Below are 19,895 nucleotides of genomic sequence, written 5' to 3'. Positions count from 1 at the left end.
GCCAACTCATCTAGGGACCCTACTGTGCAAGCCCAAGCCCCTGACCAGCCCTTTAGACCCTCGAAAACCTACTGCACCCTACACCAAATTGCATGTACGTGAGGAAGTGTGCATCCTAGTTTCATTAGGACTCCTAATTGGACTAGGACTCAACCAACCCTTAACCACATGACCCACCTAACCCTGACCATCCCTGGACCACGCCCAGACCAAGCCCAGACCAACCCAAGCCCCCAGACCCGAACAGCGAACCCCTGAAGCTTGACAGCACCTCACGCACAACCTTGCTGCCATGCACCTTCCTCTCGCTCCTTGAACCAGCAGCCAACCCAGGTGTCCCAGCCCCTGGCCCGACACATACCCATCATCCTAGGACCCTAAGAACCTAGTCTAGCCCAGCCCAAACCCCCTGGCCGAGCCCCTATCCATCTGCACACAGTATACACGCACCTGCACTATGCTTCTCGGGTGGAGTCCTTGTTGACAAGGACTCCTCCCAGCCCCTGATTTTCGAGTCCTAGCTTGGCTAGGACTCCTCCCCTGACCCAAGCACGTCCCTAGCCAGGCCCTAGTCCCAACCGAACCCAAGCCCAGCCACATACCCCATAAAACCGAACCCAACTCCTCCATAAAAGAAAGATGGTACCAGTTTGTTTTCTTATCATGATGCAGCGTGTTTGGGTGTGTTATTAGGACCCTAAAACTTGTGAACAACGTCCTTGATTAATAACCTAGCCATGGCAGCCCCTTAACACATATTAAACAAGTTTTTTGGATGAAAGCACAAGCCTTAAAAATCACCTATGATGAAATTCCGAAAATATAACAAGATGCAACTTGTTTCTCATGCAAAACACATTTAAATAAATACTATGNTCTGACTCCTACCATGACCCAGCCGCGTCCCAAACAAAGCCATACAAAGCCCAGCCCCTTAAACACGAACCTTGGCCCCAAAACACAAGCCACGGTTTCAGCTTTTATTTCTGATCATGTGCAGTGTTTTGTGTGTGTCTAAGACCCTTTAAAACATGTAAAAACATGCCCCTTTTTAATCCTATACATGGCAGCCCCTTCATGCACACTTGTATCATGATTTTGGATCAAAACAACATGCTTTAAAATTCATGTTTACATAAAAACGAAAATACATCAAAGTGCAACTTATTTTTCATGCAATCCAAATTTAAATAAATACTATGGGTTGAATGATGAGTAAAGGGGAGAATATGGCGTGCCTTTGCATATTTTACGCACGAATAATCGTTGACGAATCGAAGAACGACGACGAGGAACGACGGCTTGAACACTCTATCAAACTTGATGCTTTGTCCTTCAACTTTTTATGTGTGTGCCGTGTGTTATCAAGAGGGAAGAGTTTGAATATTTGTGGGGTGTGGGGCGTGGGAAATTATGAGTTTAGGGTGGGGTTTTGTGTATTTTATACTAAATAAATCACTAATTAAACTTTAGGTCCATTAGAAATTTAATTAGGCTCAATTAAGCTCATTAGTGCTTAATTAAAATATTAAAAATAATTTTGTTTAGAAAAGTTTGCGAATTTATTAGCCGAGTTTCCAAAAATCTCGTATTTTTGTTGAAAAACCAACACCGATAAAATTTACATCCCGGCGTATAAAATCACTTCAAAACCCCATACTTTTTTTTAATAAAATAAGAAAAAGCATCACCCTTAATTTAAATAATTCAAAAATAATTATTTAATAAAAATATTTTATGTTTTTTCCGGCCCTCGGTCTCCGTTCCTCGATCGCAACTCGAATAATCTTTTAAAAATTCATTTTAATGCAATAATGTGGAAAAGTATATTTTAAACATGTAAATATGCACAACATAATTAATTCATGCAATTAAAACATTTAATTAAAATATAAGAGAATTTAATAATTATATGCATGTGGTTCGCGTGGAACTTCGAATTTTCGAGGCGTTACAATCTTCCCCCCTTAAATTGAATTTCGTCCTCGAAATTCGCTTATCCTTAATAGTCAAAAGTTTAGACTTAGTTCTAGTATCCCAATTAATTTTACCTTCTAAATCCTTATTTTACAAATTGCAACTTAAAAAGACCCAAATGACTTAGTATTGTTATTATTATAACCTCGAATTTCAATTTTTCTTACGATTCCCAATATTAAAAGATGGATGACCATACTTATCGTATATTATTTTCCTAAATTATGTACCCAAAATGTTCGTCAACTTATCATATTTCAATTTTAAAATCCCAAACGCATCAGCTAACGCTTAGATTTTTCAAGCTTAATATCGTTTCATCCATAAAAACTCTTGCTTAACATTCCTTATACCACTATAACCAAATATCCCAAGGTTCCAAATATTTTTAAAAGTCTAAATCACCGAAAATTCTTATCATTTAACCCATTCAATTCTTTACTTATTGTTAAACTAGTCCCCAAATTCCTTAATAATTGCAAAATTAATTCTTAATTTCCTCAAAAATTATCCTAATTTGTCCTTAATTTCAAAATTCCTACAGTTAACCCATAAGTTCTTGGCATTCTTAATTTCCTTCTACAGGTTTCCCATAACATAATTTCGATAAATTTAAACTTATTTACCCAAAAATCAATTCCTATAGCCAATCTTACTTTTCATCAAACTTAAAATCCCAATTTATACATTTTCTTACTTCCAAAGATCAACGCAGTCTTCGAATCATTTTTCCTTATGTCTAATTCCCAAAATTAACTCAACTAGTACCCACGAGTCATCAGTATTTTCTTAAAAAATCTACGTGTCCCAATAGCATCATAAAATTCACGATTAACTTATGGCCCAAAAATTAGAACGTCAATCCTAAAACCCAAAATCAACATAGTCCAATTCCACCACAAAACCAACATGCGTTGAAGTCAAATAATTTTTTATTTCATATCGTATCACGTATAAAAATTCAAAAGCATATAAATCATATATTATCATGAAGCTATTAAACATGTGACGTGAACATATAATTCATGTACTTATGTAGGTAACACCATAAAATCATATAAAGCATGTAAACTTACAAATTTTGAAGCTTAACGACTGAACTTTCCGGTGCTGATGGTGGCACAACCCTTTACAGTACCATTGCTCTGATTCCAACTGAAACGTCTGCTTATTCGTTTTCTTAAAATGTGCTAAAATTTTTTTAAAAAAAAACCTTACATAACATCGGCCGAACTATGCACATTTGCATAAAAATATTTTAGAACCGTTTTAAAATTAAAAAAACCAACTATATATTTGAGAAATACAGCACATACTATAATCTCTCAAAAACCTCTCAAATCATAAATATAAGTCATAAAATATCTTTAACAAAATCTTAAAAATCATAAATCATAACTAGTGCGGAAAACTAGTGTCGGTCATCGGGTTATGTGCACCTTCAGTCCAGTAAAGTCAACCATCAAGACCTCCCTTAACATATTCATAATCAATAGCACATGCATCAATCACACCTAGTGAGTCTAAAGACTCAACACGTCATATCCTTGACAACAAGTAATACATAATACATATCACATGCAACAATGAAAAATACTTGTACTTAAAATATCGTTTTTATGAAGATGCATAAACTTTAACCATAAACGTTTTCAAAAATATTTTCATGATGCATAAATTTTAAAGGAAAACATTTTCATAATGATGCATCATCTTTAAACATAAACATTTCATAAACTTTATCATAAACTTTGGCATAAACGTTTTCATATCATCATAAACATATTCATATTCATATCATCATCAACATATACGTATTCATATTATCATCAACATATACATATTCCTTTTTCTTTTCGTTGAATTCAGATCGTTAATTGTGACTTTCGTGTTCATCTACGTCTACGTCTACGTGTTGGGCGATGGATCCATCTACATTTAACCACAGTACTAGGCGGCGGGGACACCAGCAACACTCTCACCGGTCAATTGGGCCTTGGCCTTACGTATTAACATATTATCGTATACATATACATATCCGTATCCAAGAAAACACGATCGTCGGGCTCCCACTGGGACCATAACCCTCACGAAATTTCCAACATATCATCGTATTAGTCACAATTACTTCACTTCCTTCAACGTTTCATATTATCATCACTTTATAAAATTTAAACATGCGTATAACGTTTTTCTTTTAAACCAAGCATGCAACATGTCTTTTAAATGTCAACCTTAAATCATAAAAAATCCATGGACATTTAAAAATCATAATTTAACATAGTACAATCGTAAATATCCATAAACATTTTAAAATAAATATTTTAATATATTAAAAATCTGTAACCATTTAAAATAAACGTTTAACATATAAAAATCATAAACATTTAAAATAACATTTTGATATATTAAATCATAAACATTTAAAATCAATGTCATAAAAATTCATAAACATTTGAAATAATCATATTAGCACATAAAACAGCATTCAAGGCACTGCCATGACGTTTACTAATTTCTAGGTGTAAAATGACTGTTTTACCCCTAGACGTATAATTTTATGTTTTTGACTTTTTTCTTAATTTCTTTGACTCTAACATGTCCCAAATAACTATCTAAGCCTACATGAATTTTCTCATATTTTTATTTAGCTTAAATCGATGACTTTTAAATTAATCTTTAAACATAACGTATTAACGTATTTTAATCCCGAATTAAACCAAACCTTAATATAAAATTCTCAAAATAAAAACTTAGACTTTTAATAATTATTCGAGCTTAAATATAATTTTTCATAATTTTATAAAGCTTAAAACTAGACGTTTCAATTAACTCGTTAATTAGCGTTTCGTGCTGCGATTAAATCCCAAATAAATCCAAAACTCATTATTTTGATCCCAAATTTTAAACATAACATTTTTAAGATTTATTCTACTTTTCCAAGTCATGAGCCACCCCCGTGGACCCATGGAATCAATTGTTACCTTATAATTTTCGAAATTGACACCCTAACGAACCCACCGAGCCATCTCCCAATTTACTCGAGACACTCCCGAGCCACCTTGAACCAAAACCTAGCCAACTCATCTAGAGACCCTACTGTGCAAGCCCAATCCCCTGACCAGCCCTTTAGACTCTCGAAAACCTACTGCACCCTACACCAAATTGCATGTACGTGAGGAAGTGTGCATCCTAGTTTCATTAGGACTCCTCATTGGACTAGGACTCAACCAACCCTTAACCACTTGACCCACCTAACCCTGACCATCCCTGGACCACGCCCAGACCAAGCCCAGACCAACCCAAGCCCCCAGACCCGAACAGCGAACCCCTGAAGCTTGACAGCACCTCACGCACAACCTGGCTGCCATGCACCTTCCTCTCGCTCCTTGAACCAGCAGCCAACCCAGGTGTCCCAGCCCCTGGCCCGACACATACCCATCATCCTAGGACCCTAAGGACCTAGCCTAGCCCAGCCCAGCCCAGACCCCCTGGCCGAGCCCTTATCCATCTGCGCACAGTATACACGCACCTGCACTATGCTTCTCGGGTGGAGTCCTTGTTGACAAGGACTCCTCCCAGCCCCTGATTTTCGAGTCCTAGCTTGGCTAGGAGTCCCCCCCTGACCCAAGCACGTCCCTAGCTAGGCCCTAGTCCCAACCGAACCCAAGCCTAGCTACATACCCCATAAAACCGAACCCAACTCCTCCATAAAAGAAAGATGGTACCAGTTTGTTATCTTATCATGATGCAGCGTGTTTGGGTGTGTTATTAGGACCCTAAAACTTGTGAACAACGTCCTTGATTAATAACCTAGCCATGGCAGCCCCTTAACACATATTAAACAAGTTTTTTGGATGAAAGCACAAGCCTTAAAAATCACCTATGATGAAATTCCGAAAATATAACATGATGCAACTTGTTTCTCATGCAAAACACATTTAAATAAATACTATGGTGTGATGGATGAGTAAAAGGAGAATTATGGCGTGCCTTTGCGTATTTTACGCACGAATAATCGTTGACGAATCGAAGAACGACGACGAGGAACGACGGCTTGAACACTCTATCAAACTTGATGCTTTGTCCTTCAACTTTTTATGTGTGTGCCGTGTGTTATCAAGATGGAAGAGTTTGAATATTTATGGGGTGTGGGGCGTGGGAAATTATGAGTTCAGGGTGGGGTTTTGTGTATTTTATACTAAATAAATCACTAATTAAACTTTAGGTCCATTAGAAATTTAATTAGGCCCAATTAAGCTCATTAGTGCTTAATTAAAATATTAAAAATAATTTTGTTTAGAAAAGTTTGCGAATTTATTAGCCGAGTTTCCAAAAAGCTCGTATTTTTGTTGAAAAACCAACACCGATAAAATTTACATCCCGGCGTATAAAATCACCTCAAAACCCCATATTTTTTTTAAAAAAAATAAGAAAAAGCATTACCCTTAATTTAAATAATTCAAAAATAATTATTTAATAAAAATATTTTATGTTTTTTCCAGCCCTCGGTCTCCGTTCCTCTATCGCAACTCGAATAATCTTTTAAAAATTCATTTTAATGCGACAATGTGGAAAAGTATATTTTAAACATGTAAATATGCACAACATAATTAATTCATGCAATTAAAACATTTAATTAAAATATAAGAGAATTTAATAATTATATGCATGTGGTTCGCGTGGAACTTCGAATTTTCGAGGCGTTACAATAAGTCAATGTGGTATTGAGAGATCGACACAAGTAGGATATACTTGTGTTTCCCTAACTCACATACTATTTGTTATTATTTGCATTGATTTGATTTGATATGCTTGTTCTATTGATGTATAGAGAGCATGTGTTAGACGAATATTAGACGAGTGATCTTGTGACAGAAGTACCTGATAGTGGCGGGATCGCCACGGGCACATTGCACGATGTCACAAGATAGTGTATTGGCGATAGTGCCACAGTCTGTGACGGATAGGTCAGGACACTGGATGTTTGGTTATATCGACATGGATAGAATCGGAGTTTATTCTATTACTGTTGGTCGATATAGGAATACCAACGTCTGGAAACCGGGATCCCTACACTAGGATTGAGTCTAGTCTGAGTCGTGGAGTCACGAGTATGATTGATAGTTTGATATTAATTAGGTTTCAGATTTCGATATATATATTATATTTGATTCATGCTTTATATTAATGATATGATTGCATGTTTCGTTGATTTATACTGGGATTTATTCTCACCGGAGTTATCCGGCTGTTGTCGTATTTGTATGTGTGCATGACAACAGGTGGGACAGGTTCAGGGTCGAGGAGATGAAGAGAGAGATCGTGATTAGAGTGGAGACTACGGACTTGATCTGAGATAGGGTTGAACACTTGATATTTAGTAGTTGAACCTTAGTTTGTAAATGATTGTATATAGTATAAGACTTGTACTTTACTTTTATACTGATGTGTATAGTAGAGTGATTCCATTACGTTCCGCATTTGATATTATACTTTTAAAAAAAAATTCAGACCCTGTTTATTATAATTGATTAATTAGTCCCAATGACGATTTAGAACCTGATTAGCGTCCGGGTCCCCACATAGGCACAGTGGATGGGTGATCCTGTCACTGATGTCCGACAGCCACCGAGTACCGCGGTTGTATATATGATGGATCCATCGTAAATGATGATGATGTATGATAGTCACCTCTAATGAACTGAATTCACCAATGATGAACGATGAATGATGAACGACGAATGATGAACGATGATTAACGATGAGCTGTTTTGACACGTCATGATTTTACACGACACGTTTATGTTACGTTTTTAAAGTTCATGAAAGGTATGTTGAGTATGGTATTTTTCAATGCTATGTGCTATGTATATGTATTTGCTATTAACGGTGCAGGTGTGTTGAGTCTTTAGACTCACTTGGCATGTGTGATGCAGGTGATCTTAATGATGAGGGGACTGGAGGTGCCGAACTCTGAGTAGGCAGACCTGGTGCGGTGACACGACCCGAAGACCACACGTTTTTCCGCATTATGATTTATGAGATTGAAAGGAGATAAACATTTTTACCCGTTGATGATTTTAAGATTTTTATTTGTTTATGGTTATTTTAAACTGCACGATTTTACTGTCAAATATTTAATATCATTTTTAAATGTTGTATTTTCTGTAGATCTCATGCATGCGAAACGTTTAAATGTTATTTCGAAAATATGAGCTTTAAAAAAAAATTCTGCAATTATAAAACTAGTAGACTTCACAGTTGGTATCAGAGCAAGGGTCCTGTATAGGGTTGTGCCACCGCCAGCTTCTGCCGCTCAGTCTTCAAACCTCAAGTTTTTAAGCTTTATGTTTTAAATGTTTTTAATACTATCACAGCATGTTTACATGATATAAGTTTTGCATTACATGTTTATGTGTCGTTATGTTTTGAGATTATATGCTTTAAATTTTGTTTTATGCATGTTGCGACACGAAGTAAGAAATTATATGATTTTCATGCATGCTGGCTTTGTGGTGGAATTGGACATGGTTAAGAATTTGGCTATTGGGCGTTAAGAAAAGTAGAAAATGATTTGACTATATTAATTTTTGGTTAGTAGTACTCATATTTTACTTGTGGGTCATAAGTTAAATTTGACAATTATAAAGCTTTTGAGACTTGTAGATTTTCTAAGAAATTACTAATAGTTCGTGGTTATTAGTTGAGTTAATTTTTGAGGATTTCATATAAGCAATAACGATTCGAGGACTACGACAATCTTTAGGATTATAAATGTACAATTTGAGGATTTTAAGTAGATATGAAAATGTAAGGTTGGTTATGAGAATTTATTTAGGATGCATGCTCTACCTAGTTGGATTTAAGTATTGAATTGCAAGATTTGAGAATTTTAAGGGCCTAATTGTAATAACCAATAATTTGGGGACCTAAGTGCAAACAAATCAAAATTCTAAGGGACTCTTTTCAAAATTTTTGAATCTTTGGGGATTAAATTTTGAGTTCGAAGATTTTAAGGTTTAATGAGGCTAAAATCGAAAATTTTATGGGGATCAAAATGCAAATTTCGAAGAGTTGTAGGACCAAGAATGTAATTTTCGAGGACTTTAAGGGCCAAGTTGCCAATCTCGAAATTTTTAAGGATTAAATTCGAACTTTTGAGGAACACTTGGGTTAAATCAGTAATTATTCGAGTTTATGTGGATTGATTTTGGGTCTAATAAGCTTAAAATTATTGAACTTTATGTTACGAGAAACGTATAAAATGAAATTAGAAACGCCAAGAACTTATGGGTAATTGTGGAATTTTAGAAATTTAGGACAAATTGGATAGTATTTGAGGAAAGTAAAATTTAAGTTTACAATTTTTAAGAAATTCGGGGGAACTAGTTCAGAAGTATGTGAGAATCGAATTGTTTAAAGGATAGACATTTTCGATGATTTAGGCTTGAAAGGCTATTTAGAACCTTGAAACATCTGAGTTATAGTGTTATAAGGAAAGATAATCAAAGACATTGTAAGAAATCAACATTGGGCTTGAAAATTTAAGCACTAGTGAAATAATGTTGTGGTGAATTTAAAATTTAAATTGATGACGATCTAAGGTAAAGTTCATCGGTTAGATTAAGTTATAAGAATAAACATTGAGTTAGCAAAATTTTTGGGAACTTAAGTTTAATTGATGCGTCATAAGTTTTAGTCATGATCTTAACAGTTAAGATTATACCTTTGTTGGAATTTAAATTTTTCTAGAAATTTGGATATGATTGATGGTTAGGTTACTTGATAGACGCATGTAAGAATTGAGGTAGTATTATCTTGAGTAATTCTTGGAAGTTATTAAGAAACTTGGGAACAAGCGATTATGTGTGTGAGAATTATGTTATCTATTATCATTTGAGATGTGTAAGCTTGAATTTCAAGTTTAGGAGATAGATGTTTCATACGAAAATTTTGGGTAAAATAAAAACTAAAGGGAATTAGTTATGTTTAACATAGGTTGCCAATGAACGAATATTAATATTTTTACTGAGTAAGAAGTCTAAAACCCTAATATGGAAATTCTAGAATTCTATGGGTTATAGGTAAATTTGATTTATTAGAGTTAGTCCAACATTAACATGGGATAATTTAGTAAGTTTTATACGCTAGAAGTAATTAAGTATTGAGGATACGTAATTATGCGACATTCGTTGCAATGAGGAAAGCCAAGGGTCTTAGGCCTCAACTATATTGTAATTGGGAAGAGAATAGTTTAAGCATGTAATTGATACTAAAAGAGTTTTATTATAAAGGTAGAAGATCGATGTTGTACATTTTGGGTTTTATGGATTAATGCTACTCGAAGTTAAGATTTGCAAAAATTTAATATTTGGGATGCACTCTTAAATAATTAAGTCACGTAAGTTTAGTGCCGTAAAACAAAATTCGATTCAAGGATCTTAGGTTAATATTATTATGGGGTTGACATAAGGTTTAACTTCTAAGTGTAATACCAAGGATAGAAGTCGATCAGTTAATTTTGGTGCTAAGGTTTCTTTGGTTGAACTGCATAAATACAAATATAATAGGTCAATGAACATTACGTATAGAGTATAAGAAAAGTAAGACGCAATAAAATTCGGACTGTCATTTCTAATATTGGGAAGTTTGAGAAAAGTTTAAATTCGATGTTATAGAAAAATGGAACTAGGTCACCATGGGTCGTTGTAAGTGGAGTTTCGCAAACGAGGATTTAGAAGGTAGAGTTTATCGAGGCCAAAGAGACATAAGGACATCTTAAGACTATTATTTTATCAGAATAGCGCCGCAGGAGCGTGGACTATTGGGATACTAGGACTAAGTCTAAACTTTTTGATTATCAAGGAAAAGCGAATTTTGCGGATGAAATTCAATTTAAGGGGAGGAGATTGTAAATCCCGAAAATTTGAAGGTTCACGTAAACCACATGCATGCAAGTTATTAAAATTCTTTGTTATTTTATTAAATTATTTTAAAGCTTTAAATGCATTTTTATTTCATTAAATTGTGTTTAAATATTTTTATGCATTTAATGTATAATTCATGCATGGTTGAATTTATTTGCATAAAATTTTAAAATTTCATGCATTAAAGATTTTAAGTTTCATTTCGCGCTCGAACGAGGAACAGAAACCAGAGAATTTTCAAGAAAAATTATTTTATTACATGATTAATTTTTATTAATTAATATAATGTGTTTTAAATGTATTTTTCAAGAAATGGGATTTTAATTGGTATTTTGACCCGCAGGATTTTATTTTATACGGTACGTAAATTTTATCGAATCGGGAGACTTTTTGGAGGTTCGGCTAATATTTTCAAAAAAACTTTCCAATACAAAATATTTTTCGGGAGTGTGTTTTGATTTAATTGACCTACTTTTAAATTTATTGAGCTTAAAACTCTTTTAAGCTTTTAATTAAACCATTTAGGGACCATTAACTATTTGATTAATAATTAATTAATGACTACCTACATCATTTAATTTACCATCAACCAACACTCCTTTCCCTCACCACCTTTCTCTCTCCTTTTCAACTTTTTTTCTCCTGCAAATGCTTCGGCTACCATTTTATTCCAAACAAAAATTCGTTGGCGATCTCCATTTCCTCTCAAGTAAGTGTTAGAGTAGGTGGCCGACAAGCCAACTTGTGTCTCGGGCTTTATTGACTCTAATGTAAAACAATCTTTATTTTAATAATATTTTACGATTTTATTCGATTATATCATTATACTTTATCAGTATACCCATGCAAGCTGCATAGATAAAGTCCTTGAATATAAAATAGGTACCATGAGGTCTGCGTCGCAACGTAAGATCATGAATCTCAAGAGAAAGTGTATCGTATATTCTAAACAGGTTCCTAGTCGAATCAAACCTAAAACAAGGATAAAGGTCGCTCGAGCTCGAGACTAGCATCTGTGATGTAAACACCATGTTTTATTGGCAAGGACATGGAGATGTCAATTCACACAGATGGGTGATCATATGATGATGCACTAAACAACCCTCCCTCGGACTGTCCAAGTAGTTCTCACTTATCGAGTGGAATAGTCTGCAGTTATGGTTGTACACCATTAGTTCTTTGACCCGGGACAATGTAGAGGCTATACGTACTAGCATACACTTTGATCCTTTTACCGACTCCATTGAGGGTCATCAGGTGGCGAGGTTAGGTGTAGTTTCGAAATACGTATGAGCAAATGTATTGTGGTCGGGGATTCACCGTTCGCCTACGGGTGAAGATATCCTATGTGATCTGATGAGTTAATAGTACAAGGAGTCTCTGGCCAGAGCAAGAAATGTGCTTTAGGAAAAGGTGTTTTCCTAGTTCCACATACCATGACACTATTAGTACTCAAAGATAAATCGCATCGTTGTCGAATTTATATTTAACTCTCAATATACCAATGGTTGCAGATTTGATCGGGATATATGTGTTGAAAGGACCGTACTGTACGCTAACCATGACTAAAGGTTCTTGCAGGCACTATCAGTGATACCTAGGGGATCATGGGGCGATGCTACTAGACGCTCTTACCATGGTCCGATGGGTGGAATCAGAAATGAGTTCTAACATTCTTTATCAAGGTGTTGATGAAAAGAATGGGGCTGAGTAGGGTAAGCCCGAATAAGAATAACTGTTATTCTGAATCATATGGAGATGTGAACTCACGGCTAGCTGTATCCCTGAACCATTGAGGGTCACATAAGTATCGGATTCTGTGTTCTCGTTGAGATAGTCAAATTTCAAGGAGTTGGAATTTTGCGACTATAGTTTGATGGAGATCAAACAGGAAGCTTATAAAGGAGTTTATGAGCTGATTCCATAGGATGGAAGAAGTGGAAGTTAGCATGATTGCTAAATAAAGAAGAAGAGTGGAACTGCCTGTTTTGTGAAGGAGTTCACTAAAACTGACAGTTGCCAAATCTAGTAACTGCCATATATGGTAAGTTCTAAATTTGGTAAATGAAAATTTTGATCTTCAAAATTTTCAATTTTCATTATATGAACAAGATTTATATCCTTGGTACATCGACGCTCTTGGATCGTCGATCGGGGTTATAATGAGTTCGGAATCATTTATTTAGTGAATTGAGAATTTACTAATTAAATGATTGTGCTAGTAGTGGTGACTACTGACATGCACAAATTCTCATAAATATTCTAGAGGATTCTAGAATTTAAATCAACCGATAAGTTAAGTTTATAAATTAAATAATGGTTATTTAATTTAATATACATATACATATACATATTTTATATGGTGATATAAAATATGTGTATATGATATTACTATGTCATGTATTATTAAATGTTAATAAATACATTATATATTACTTATATGGGAATTTAATTATAATGAAATTATTAGAGTCCTTATGGGAGAAGGACTCCTAATTAGATTAGAAGTCTCACTCTATAAATATACCATAAGAGGGCATGATGCAATTGAGAGATTTTTTTCCATAAAATCATTAAATTCCTTCCCAATTGAAAAAGTGGACTCACGGCCATACAAGGGAATAAGAAGGCAATTTGGCAACTAAGAGCAAATTAGATTTGCTTGATTATGGATTAAGAATCCATAATGGTTGTTAAGAATGAACGAAAAAGAAAAATCCTTGTTTTTGCATAAAAACTCTCTCGGCCACTTCATTGTTTTATGGGGAGAACTTTCGGCCACTTTTAAATTAGGTGAAGAAAAATTTGGCCGCTGCTTCGTCTCCGGATTTTGGAAATTCGGAAGCTACAGTCTCAACGCACAAATCGTTTGTGATTTCTAGTGCAATCCAAGCAAGGAACAAAGTTTCTGATCGTGGACCTAATTAGGAGATCAAAATTGAAGAGAGGTTCGTAGGGAATTACAAGAAGGGCTATATTCACCTCAAACCGAAATAGTTTAGAGTCCAGCGTTAAGAACGCAAAGGTATAATTATTTAAACACCCTATGAATGTTTTAAATACATGACGCCCAAGCAAAATTTTAAAACTTATGTTGCGTCTTGGGTGCGAGAATTCGATGTCCCAACAGCAAGCTCCTTCCCCGCTTCTCCGTCGTCTCCCCAACGCGCGTCTCCTCAAGATTTCGAGCTTCTTATCATCAAGCCACGCACTTACTTTTGTTTTCTCTTCATAAACGCCATTACTATGATTTTATTTAGATGTTTGTCTGAAAATTTCATGATCTACCATGCGTGTGCATGTTTATACAAGTTAGACATGGGCATTTCATTCTATCTTGTGTTGTTCACGTTTTTTTATATGATGCAAAGGGTCAGATGTTTTGGTGTGTACTAAGAGCTGCTTACGGTGTTAAGCTAATGTCTTGGTGCTGATGTCGAGGCTTAGTGGAGAGAAGAGGGTGGCCGCTCGTTTTTGTTAGTTGCGCGTTGCGGTTGGAGAGCTCGGGTGTGAGCGTGTGGCTGGTGGCGTGGAGAACCCTTCCAGGCCGTGGACCAGACCCAGGTGGGTCTGAGTCGTGGTCCTGGGTGGTCGCATGCTGCTGGTAGGGGTTTGAGATGGGTTGGAACCATTGAAATCGTAGGGGGTTCGCGCGGTGCTTGGGTGCACAATGTAAGGGCTAGCAGTTGCGGGAGTTGTACGGGCTGCATGGGGGCCGTAAGCTTATGTTCTTGGGGTTCAGAGGGCGCTAGGGTGGTTTAGGGAAGGATGAGTAGCTGCTGTTCCCATCAGATTTAGGCGAGAGTCGAAGGCTTGGGTTTTCGGATTAGCATGTGCTGGAAATTTCAGCAGTTTTGAGGACCTTTTAGATGTTGGTAAAGCATGGTAAAATGTTTGGAATAATTAGGTTAAGTTTCGAGTCGATTCGGGTTAAAACGGGACCTCGGTCCAAGTTTTAAAACGAATCGGTTAAGTTTTGAATTTGGCACGAGTTTATGTCTAGGGATGCTTTTAATTATGTTTTGGGACATTTTTAGGAGTTTGGTAAGCTTCAGATCAAAATAATGAGTTTTGGATTCATCAATGATTTAATCGCTTCAAGAAACATTAATTAAATAATTAATTGAGACTCCTAGATTTAAACTTAATAAAAGTTTGAAAAATTATATTTAAACTCAAATAATTATTAGAAGTCTAAGTTTTTAATTTGGGAATTTTATGCTAAGGTTTGGTTTAATTCAGGATTAAAACGTATTAATAGGTTATATTTAAAGATTAATTTAAAAGTCATCGATATAGGCCAAATAAAAATATGGTAAAATTCATGTAGACTTAAATAATTATTTGGAGCATGTTAGAGTGAATGGAATTAAGAAAATGTCAAAAACTTGAAATTTTACGTCTAGGGGCAAAACGGTAATTATTGGGTTTTCACGGGCAAAATGGTCATTTTATACCCGAGGTGAGATTTCGGTACTAGCCGCACCCTGAACACAAATTTCTGATATTTTAAATGTTCATGCATCATGATTCACGATTTTTAAGATTTTATGAATATATATGTCACATGTTCGGATTTAAGAAAAATTGCATTGATGAATGATTTTTAAGTGATGAAAATGTTAATGTTTTGAATGATGGGAATTAGTTGTGGCTATCGAAGTATATGTAAATGTTTAACACGTATATGTAAATGCTGATGATGAGGCTTAGGCACAGTGGATGGGTGATCCTGTCACTTATGTTCGACAGCCGTCGGGTACCGCGGTTGTATGTATGATGGATCCATCGTAAATGTTGATGATGTATGATAGTCACCTCTAATGAACGGAATTTACCAATGATAAATGATAAGTGATGAAAGATGAATGATGAATGATGAACGATAAATGATAAACGATGAATGATGACTGATGATTAACGATGAGCTGTTTTGACACGTCATGATTTTACACGACATGTATATGTTACGTTTTTAAAATTCATGAAAGTTATGTTGAGTATGGTATTTTTCACTGCTGTGTGCTATGTATATGTATTTGCAATTAACGGTGCAGGTGTGTTGAGTCTTTAGACTCACTAGACGTGTGTGATGCAGGTGAGCTTAATGACGAGGGGACTGGAGGTGCCGAACTCTGAGTAGGCAGACCTGGTGCAGTGACATGACCCGAGGACCACACGTTTTTCCGCATTATGATTTATGAGATTGAAAGGAGATAAACATTTTTACCCGTTGATGATTTTAAGATTTTTATTTGTTTATGGTTATTTTAAACTGCACGATTTTACTGTCAAATATTTAAGATCATTTTTAAATGTTGTATTTTCTGTAGATCTCATGCATGCGAAACGTTTAAATATTATTTCGAAAATATGAGCTTTAAAAAAAAATTCTGCAATTTTAAAACTAGTAGACTTCACAGTTGGTATCAGAGCAAGGGTCCTGTATAGGGTTGTGCCACCGCCAGTTTCTGCCGCTCAGTCTTCAAACCTCAAGTTTTTAAGCTTTATGTTTTAAATGTTTTTAATGCTATCACAGCATGTTTACATGATATATGTTTTGCATTACATGTTTATGTGTCGTTATGTTTTGAGATTATATGCTTTAAATTTTGTTTTATGCATGTTACTGCACGAACTAAGAAATTATATGATTTTCATGCATGCTGGCTTTGTGGTGGAATTGAACATGGTTAAGAATTTGGCTATTGGGCGTTAGGAAAAGTAGAAAATGATTTGACTATATTAATTTTTGGTTAGTGGTACTGATGTTTTACTTGTGGGTCATAAGTTAAATCTGACAGTTATGAATGCTTTTGAGACTTGTAGATTTTCTAAGAAATTACTAATAGTTCGTGGTTATTAGTTGAGTTAATTTTTGAGGATTTTATATAAGCAATACCGATTCGAGGACTATGACAATCTTCAGGATTATAATTGTACAATTTGAGGATTTTAAGTAGATATGAAAATGTAAGATTGGTTATGAGAATTTATTTAGGATGCATGCTCTACCTAGTTGGATTTAAATATTGAATTGCACAAATCAGAATTTTAAAGGCCTAATTGTAATAACCAATAATTTGGGACCTAAGTGCAAACAAATCAAAATTCTAAGGGACTCTTTTCAAATTTTTCGAATTTTTGGGGATTAAATTTTGAGTTCGAAGATTTTAAGGTTTAATGAGGCTAAAATCGAAAATTTTATATGGACCAAAATGCAAATTTCGAAGAGTTGTAGGGTCAAGAATGTAATTTTCGAGGACTTTAAGGGCCAAGTTGCCAATCTCGAAATTTTTAAGGATTAAATTCGAACCTTTGAGGAACACTTGGGTTAAATCAGTAATTATTCGAGTTTATGTGGATTGATTTTGGGTCTAATAAGCTTAAAATTATTGAACTTTATGTTACAAGAAACCTATAAAATGGAATTAGGAATGCCAAGAACTTATGGGTAATTGTGGAATTTTAGAAATTTATGACAAATTGGATAATATTTGAGGAAAGTAAAATTTAAGTTTACAATTTCTAAGAAATTTGGGGGAACTAGTTCAGAAGTAAGTGAGAATTGAATGGTTTAAAGGATAGGAATTTTCGATGATTTAGGCTTGAAGTGCTATTTAGAACCTTGAAACATCTGAGTTATAGTGTTATAAAGAATGGTAATCAAGGACATTGTAAGATAAATCAACATTGGGCTTGAAAATTTAACCGTTAGTGAAATAATGTTGTGGCAAATTGAAAATTTAAAGTGATGACGATTTAAGGTAAAGTTGATCGGTTAGATTAAGTTATAAGAATAAACATTGAGTTAGCAAAATTTTTGGGAACTTAAGTTTGATGCGTCATAAGTTTTAGTCATGATCTTAACAGTTAAGATTATACCTTTTTTGGAATTTAAATTTTTCTAGAAAGTTGGGTATGATTGATGGTTAGGTTACTTGATAGACGCATGTAAGAATTGAGGTAGACATATTGTCTTGAGGAATTCTTGGAAGTTATTAAGAAACTTGGGAACAAGCGATTATGTGTGTGGGAATTATGTTATCTATTATAATTTGAGATGCGTAACCTTGAATTTCAAGTTTAGGAGATAGATGTTCATACGAAAATTTTGGGTAAAATAAAAAACTAAAGGGAATTAGTTGTGTTCAACATAGGTTGTCAATGAACGAATATTAAGATTTTTACCGAAAAAATCTTAAGCCTTGATATGGAAATACTAGAATTTTATGGGTTATAAGTAAATTTGATTTATTAGAGTTAGTCCAACATTTACATGAGATAATTTAATAAGTTTTATAAACTAGAAGTAATTAAGTATTGAGGATACGTAAGTATGCGACATTCGTTCCAATGAGGAAAGCCAAGGGTCTTTGGTCTCAACTATATTGTAATTGAGAAGAGAATAGTTTAAGCATGTAATTGATACTAAAAGGGTTTTATTATAAAGGTAGAAGATCGATGTTGTACATTTTGGGTTTTATGGATTAATGCTACTCGAAGTTAAGATTTGCAACAATTTAATACTTGGAATGCACTCTTAAATAATTAAGTCACGTAAGTTTAGTGCCGTAAGACAAAATTCGATTCAAGGATTTTAGGTTAATATTATCATGGGGTTGAGATAAGGTTTAACTTCTAAGTGTAATACCAAAGATAGAAGTTGATCAGTAAATTTTGGTGCTAAGGTTTCTTAGGTCGAACTGCATAAATACAAATATAATAGGTCAATGAACATTACAGATATAGTATAAAAAAAGTAAGACGAAATAAAATTCGGACTGCCATTTCTAATATTGGGAAGTTTGAGAAAAGTTGAAATTCGATGTTATAGAAAAATGCAACTAGGTCACCATGGGTCGTTATAAGTGGAGTTTCGCAAACGAGGATTTAGAAGGTAGAGTTTATCGGGACCAAGGAGACATAAAGACATCTTAAGACTTATTATTTTATCAGAATAGCGCCGCGGGAGCGTGGACTATTGGGATACTAGGACTGAGTCTAAACTTTTTTATTATCAAGAAAAAACGAATTTTGGGGACGAAATTCAATTTAAGGAGGGGAGATTGTAACGTCCCAAAAATTTGAAGTTCACGTAAACCACATGCATGCAAGTTATTAAATTTCTTTGGTTTTTTATTAAATTATTTTAAAGCTTTAAATGCATTTTTATTTCATTAAATTATGTTTAAATATTTTTATGCATTTTATGCATATTTCATGCATGGTAGAATTTATTTGCATGAAATTTTTAAGTTTCATTTCGCGCTCGAACGAGGAACGGAGACCGGAGAATTTTCAGGAAAAATTATTTTATTACATGATTAATTTTTATTAATTAATATAAGGTGTTTTAAAGGTATTTCTCAAGAAATGAGATTTTATTGGGTTGACTGGCAGGATTTTATTTTATACGGTACGTAAATTTTATCGAATCGGGAGACTTTTTGGATGTTCGGCTAATATTTTCAAAAACTTTCCAACACGAAATATTTTTCGAGAGTGTGTTTGGATTTAATTGGCCTACTTTTAAGTTTATTGGGCTTAAAACTCTTTTAAGCTTTAATTAAACCATTTAGAGACCATTAGCTATTTGATTAATAATTAATTAATGACTACCTACATCATTTAATTTACCATCAACCGACACTCCTTTCCCCCACCACCTTTCTCTCTCCTTTTCAACATTATTTCTCCTGCAAATGCTTTGGCTACCATTTTATTTCAAAGAAAAATTCCTTGGCCATCTCCATTTCCTCTCAAGCAAGCTCCTTCCCCGCTTCTCCGTCGTCTCCCCGACGCGCGTCTCCTCAAGATTTCAAGCTTCTTATCATCAAGGCACGCACGTACTTTCGTTTTATCTTCATACACTAGTAGAATTTTTGGCTTTTACTTCGTCACTCGTTACTTCGGCGATTATTAATTATGAAGTAGTATATATCATTCAACTTCGGTAACAACACCAGCGAAACAAAACATTATTTT

The 19,895-nt window shown here is 34.6% G+C and overlaps 1 long non-coding RNA gene across 1 annotated transcript in view; it reads left to right on the top strand.

Moving 5' to 3' along the window:
- The window catches only part of LOC140962564 (uncharacterized), a 32,162-nt gene extending 15,923 nt beyond the window's left edge, over window positions 1–16,239 (top strand). The window contains exon 2 of the long non-coding RNA XR_012172581.1: window positions 16,006–16,239. This is a non-coding gene — a long non-coding RNA (uncharacterized lncRNA). The remainder of the gene's footprint in view (window positions 1–16,005) is intronic.
- The last annotated feature ends 3,656 nt before the right edge of the window (window positions 16,240–19,895 follow it).

Source organism: Primulina huaijiensis, chromosome 17 (genome assembly GCF_012295235.1).
Source record: "Primulina huaijiensis isolate GDHJ02 chromosome 17, ASM1229523v2, whole genome shotgun sequence".
Taxonomy (NCBI): domain Eukaryota; kingdom Viridiplantae; phylum Streptophyta; class Magnoliopsida; order Lamiales; family Gesneriaceae; genus Primulina; species Primulina huaijiensis.
The sequence above is the reverse complement of the archived record's forward strand: the minus strand, read 5'-3'. Positions and strand labels throughout refer to the sequence as shown.